The sequence below is a fragment of the Macrobrachium rosenbergii genome, chromosome 11 (genome assembly GCF_040412425.1).
Source record: "Macrobrachium rosenbergii isolate ZJJX-2024 chromosome 11, ASM4041242v1, whole genome shotgun sequence".
In the NCBI taxonomy this organism is placed as follows: Eukaryota; Metazoa; Arthropoda; class Malacostraca; order Decapoda; family Palaemonidae; genus Macrobrachium; species Macrobrachium rosenbergii.
This window is the reverse complement of record NC_089751.1, coordinates 34,226,713-34,232,860: the sequence shown is the minus strand read 5'-3', so window position 1 is coordinate 34,232,860 and position 6,148 is coordinate 34,226,713. Positions and strand designations below refer to the sequence as shown.

The 6,148-nt window shown below is 37.4% G+C and overlaps 1 protein-coding gene across 3 annotated transcripts in view; it reads left to right on the top strand.

Moving 5' to 3' along the window:
• Positions 1-6,148, top strand: part of RtGEF (Rho-type guanine nucleotide exchange factor) — a 318,924-nt gene that overhangs the window by 133,496 nt on the left and 179,280 nt on the right. The window lies entirely within an intron of this gene.

Sequence of the window (6,148 nt, the reverse complement as noted above, 5' to 3'; positions counted from 1 at the left end):
TCTTTTCATTATTCCCCTTATTTAGAATAGCAGCTAGTTTTTTATACTCTGATATTACCGGGCCAAAAAATTATCTTCGCATCAAAAGTCACCATTTTACCGATTATTTTTAACATTTACCATTCTGTGATTTATTTCCCACAAACCTTTATCGGTGACTTTTCCACTTTTTCTTCATTATTTTCTAACTGTGTACTGTCAGTTTATCCAAGTATTACAACAATATTATTTAAGATTCACTGTTCAGCCGCACCACAAGCCACTTATATTCTGTAACAGTTTGTTTGACTGTCGGTGCTAACTGTTGTAATAATAATAATAATAATAATATTAATAATAATATCATCGTCCTTTCTTTTCTCTCTCTGAGGATTCCCAGAGTTCCGAGTTATTGAATCATCACTATCAGCGATCATTTCAGTTGTCATCATAACTCCTCCTCCTGTGACAGGTAGTGGTGGGGTTCCTTTTGGTGTTATCATCGGGCATTATTTGTTGTCGCTGTGTCCGTACCAAGCAGCGAGAATTCTTGGCCAAATTCTCACCTCTCCCTCGCTGGTTCTAAGACCATTCGGTTTTTATTTACTTGTTCATTTGCTTATTTATTTTTAGCTTTATTTGACGTATTCGTGGCGTTTTTCACTTTTTTTTTTACTTTTATCTATTTTTTGGCTCTGTTGCGTTGCTACAAGTGTCATTTTCCTAGTCATTGGGATTTTTTTGTTTTTTCTCAAATTCCTGCCCTATTATTTTCTCCTGTTATAAATGTTATATGTTGCATTTTAAGGCATTTTACCTGACATCAACCATTTCCATTGCTTCTTTATAGTTTACTGAACCTTTCTACGAGACTTTCTCCTTATTTTACAAAAGTCAAAACGCCTCCGATTTGACCTGTTTCAATTTTAGTAGAGAGTTAATGCAATAGAAAATCATATTTCTACGTTTGAATTTCTTTTTCTCTCAGTTTTGCAAATGCGTAGACTTCCATTTTTAATAAAGAAAGGAATCTCATCTTCATGGCTAAAGCGCCCCTGATCCCCAGGGCTCACTGTTAACTGATCACTATTTTTCTCTGGTTCCGATCCAAGTATGTTGCTTGCTTTCGGAGTGTCTATGCAATGTATATTTTTTAAGCTCTCTCTCTCTCTCTCTCTCTCTCTCTCTCTCTCTCTCTCTCTCTCTCTCTCTCTCTCTCTCTCTCTCTCTCTCTCCTAAACAGAGTATTCAATATCTAAAATTAAAAGCCAAGGTTTAGTTCTCCATCTTAGTATTTGAATATTTTTTTCATCCTTCCATTTAATAATACAGAAAAATCCGAGATTTATACAGCGTAAGCGTTTTTGTATTGAACTACAAAAGAAATTCGCACGCAAACATCCATACATACATGCATACATATATACATGTATATATATTATGTTTGTGTGCTTATATATGTATAAATAAAATTATGTATATTTATATATGTATATGTGTGTGTATGGAATTAGGTTTGTAAATGTGCGTAAAAGGCCTAAGAACATGATGTACAAGTATTAATCTGGCTTTATTATTATTATTATCATTATTATTATTAGCAGAAGTAGTAGTAGTGTCAGTTCCTATTTATTGTATTGTTTTGTGTTTTCTACATACCCTGTATGCATTATATACCATTATCTCGTGATGCTGCACTTATGATATTTATTTACATGCTTTTTCATATTGCATTTTGCAACTTCTCAGAGCGGAATTTCAAGAAAAAAAACCTTTGATAGAAGTAAAGATAAAGTACTTTAGATTTAGATTTGTCTGTGAAGAATAAGGTAGTAACCCCCAGAAGTGTCTTAGAACTCCGTTTTCTTTTTCGATCCTTTATTTTTACCTTCGCTGAAATATTTGCTTCATTCTTTTTGAAGTGCAGTTATGTCAACGTTACGGATCTAACACAGGTAAGCAATGTGAAAGTTAAATTTTGTTTTATATTGTGGCGAATAAATGTCATTTCTCTTCCTTTTTTTGTCTTTGTGTAAATCTGAGGTATTAAAATTCTTTTACTGCCAAGAAGGTGAGCCATCTCGGTACCATTGAGTCCAACCAAGAAGCAGTCAAGTGAGAGAGGCTTACATCAGACTATTCAGGGTGCAGCTGCGTGCTGCGTTTTCTTTTACCATTTGTTTATGGAACTCCATTTGTCATTTGTCCTCCGTTCTGGCTATCCTCCTATAATCCCGGCTCATTGGTGGGGCAGTCTTCCCTGGTCCTTTATTTATGTACCGTTATTTGTTTGTTTTCTCATAGGAGCAGGAAGTATGTTACGTCTATTACTACAGATGTTCTGCAAAGTTTCTCACGTTATAAATTAGTCACTTGTTGCCTGTCCACATGCAGTTTTTAACCACAAAGCGTTTAAACCTTTTTCCTAGTAGATTTTAAAATGCACCTCATCACGTGTCATAAAACTTGTAATGCATGATAGGAAAGGAGACCTTCATCTTTTCCAGTTTTGTCATTCTGGAGCATAAAACCGAAAATTCTCTGTGTTCCGTTCCGTTTTCTAAAGTAAAATTAGTGTATTTTTATGTTTCACATGTTTAGCCTGAAAGAAGTGTATCTTGCTGCATTCTGGCCAGTCTCCTTGGAGACGAGGAGAGAATGATAAATTATCATCATCCAGCTCACAGACTCGAATACAGACGTCACAATATATTTGCAAATTTTCAAGCAAAAGTCATTACAGATGAAATCTTGGTCATTTTACTGGAATCCACTTCTGTTACCTGGAAAGTGCATGCGGGATATTCGGGCAAGGCTGAAGCTTATATGAAAGCTAAAGGTTGATTCTTGGAAAAGATGAGATTTGAGTTTTATGGAAGATTTATTCTCCATTTTTGCTTTTGTTGCTTCCGAAAGAGGTACTGCTAGAACTATTTTTACTTCCAGAAATACTGGAACGTTTTTAAACGTTTTTTCAGCCAAGGCGTCTTTACAGTCAGTCATCTTTGCTGTTATGCAAAATTTGTGCCCGAAAATCAGGCACCTCCAGTTCACATGATTATTGTCTCAAATTGTAGTGTAGCTCTTGTAGTTTTGTGCCCTGAGGGGTTAGTTTGATCTGTCTCAGTAACTATCCAACGTGATTGCTCAAAGAGAACCAAGTCGAATGAGAAACCAAAACAAATTGCTCTTACATTTAAAATCTCTTTGCAGTTACCTCCTTTGGAGTGGATCGTACATTTAAAATCTCTTATAATTACCTCACATGAATGTAACCTTCTCAGGTCCTGGGCCACCACGAAAGGCTCTAAAAATTTTCATGCAAGTTCCTCGTCCTTTACGGGCTTAATTTCTGCCAAGGACACTATTCATCTTTAGATAATTATAAATTTTTTTTAACATAGCACCCAATGCTCCATTGCAATGGCTGAGACGTTCACTTTGGCGTTTGGTTTCTTGACAGATAGGGTTATTTTTGTGAGGATGTCTTGCTGATGGGGGTGTTGGTGGGTGTAGATTACATACGGCCGGTTCTATAAAACTAGTGGAGGCTACCTGAGACATGAAAAGCCTGCTAAAATTACAAACCTGGTGAAGAATGTGGGTATACTCACGGAGGTTAATGCTGATGCCGGATCATATCATGGCCATTGCAATCAAAGTTATACTCATTGTAAATATTGTCTTTTATTGGTCCGTGGTCAGTTACTATTAATACAAAGGGGCTAGTAGACCCAGAATAACACAGTCGTTTTCTTATGGTGCCACAGTTTATATAATTAATTTTTGCACCGACACACACACATCGGAAAATTCTCTGTTAGATTCGGGAAATCGTAAACCGTTTTTGTGGTTAAGAATAATATTTTGAGTTTCAAAACGGAAATGGAAAGTCTGTATAAATTGTGTTTAAGCTAAATTCATGCAGGGATATATGATTAATTGATTTATGCAAGTCTGTTGCGTGTGTCGAAATGAACACCACTTTTCTAACAAGGCAAGAGACAGGTCTGGCAGCTCTCATTCCTCGCAAATGAGATCACCTTTCGTACATATAGTAATTATAATCTAGAACATAAAGCTAAGTTTTAAAGATCTGCCAACCATTGCTTGGTGCCATGCATTTGTTCGAGAGTGGTTGATTCCTTTTTTGACGTTTTCTCACGTAATAGCAGTCTACGATGTCTATTTCTTGATAGCTAGTCATCAGACATCATCTAAAGATTTTTTCAGTATCAACGAACGAAGTCTTGGGTTAGCATTGAGGGGAGAAGCCCAGAGAAGGAATCAGTGCCGTAACGGAGTAAAGGCACGATACTTTCAAAGAAAATTGATGCACAGACTCGTTTAAAGGGGAACTACTCAACTATTCCCTGTGGACTCTGCATTGTTTTAGAAGTGCCAAATCTTAACAGAGGCCAAAACTGTATTAACTTGAATGGCATTTTACGTAATTAGGTATTTTATCCTCTGGTTTTCCTTTCCCACTTTTTGCCCTCTGTTTATATTTATAATAAGTCTCCAAAATGTTCAAGGAGCGCCTTCGTTATATTTGCTCAGTTTTGTATACCAAAGGACAAGATTATTTATTGCACAGGAAGTCGCCGAAGAGGAAATCGCTGATAAGTAAATAACAATGGGAAAATTAAACTATTGGTAAAACTACAGTGTACTGGGGTACATTCCTTGAAAGATATTTGTATGATTTTTTCAGTCGTTAATTTTATGGGTTGGCATCCCTTTGTTGTCTGCTGTACGTCCTTGATGTTTTTACGAACTTAATCTTATCGGAAGTCTTTCTGCCAGTCTTGGCTGATCAGACAAGACGTTTTATAAAGATTTTATGGCTTGTCATGGAATTGTGTTATTCCACGAAACTGGATCTGCCTCTGTCTCTAGTTAATCAATTTGGCCTCGTGTGCAAGAGGTTCCTGTTTTCAAAACCCTGCTTCATATTATGTTGTATCCTTTCAGGCCATCCCATCTTCTGTAGGAGTTGGTCAGAAACCACAATACGGGCAGGTAACCGTCTATTTGTAGCTGACTAGTAACGATTATTCCTCTTCACTACTATTAAATCTCATTGCAATCTCATATAGAGAGATTCTAACGATCCTTGATTGATTACACTCTTTGTAAATTCTACTTTTCTATTCCCTTTTCACATCCCCTGTTGTTGGCTGTTGGGGCTCAAAGGGATGTGGATGCATCCAGTAGTTGAATCTCAGGTTAGTTAGTGAACTTGAGGTGAAGGAGGAGTCCAATGCTGATCAGAATTTGGGGCTACTTTTGTTACCTATGCATTCCAAGCAATTTGTCTGACATATGGCTATGTCGAGCAGCCCTCCCTAACGGTGTACTCCATGGACAAAGTTAAGTATATCTTAGTTTAACCAGACCACTGAGCTGATTAACAGCTCTCCTAGGGCTGGCCCGAAGGATTAGATTTATTTTATTTTACGTGGCTAAGAACCAACTGGTTACCTAGCAATGGGACCTACAGCTTAATGTGGAATCCGAACCACATTATGACAAGAAATGAATTTCTATCACTAGAAATAAATTCCTCTAATTCTTTATTGGCCGGTCGGAGAGTCGAACGCTGGGCCAGCAGCGTGCTAGACGAGAGCTCTACCCCATGAAGAACTCCATGGACAGAAAGGTACAGCATTCCCAGGTGCTTTACCTCCTTTGGTAGAATATCTTGAGATGGCCAACTGGACATAATATGATGCTGACCTCCTAGTTTTTAAGAGCGGAAACAATTATCTTGTGTAAGCTAAATGGTGCGGTAGATGTTCCATGGTTTTTGGAGCCGGACCAAACAGGGACCACTAAAGCTTTCTCACTGGAAATATCACTGATCCTTGATCCTTAGACCCTTACCTACATCAGCTCAGTTAAATAACTGGCTATTCAAGTTCTTGTTCTAGCTAATTGTGACCATGGAATTTTATCTCTTTCTAGCAGATGCAGTTATGCTGAGATGACACTTCGTATTTCAAGCATCCTAGCTGTTTTTGGAGGTAATGAAGTTGGATCTGCACACGCTCTTATGGTCACTGAATTCCTGTCACATAACTCTTAAGTTAGTGATGCTGAAAATATGCAATTCTTGACCCTCTGATTGTGACAAAACACAATTTTTGGTGGAGGGCGAGGGGAATTT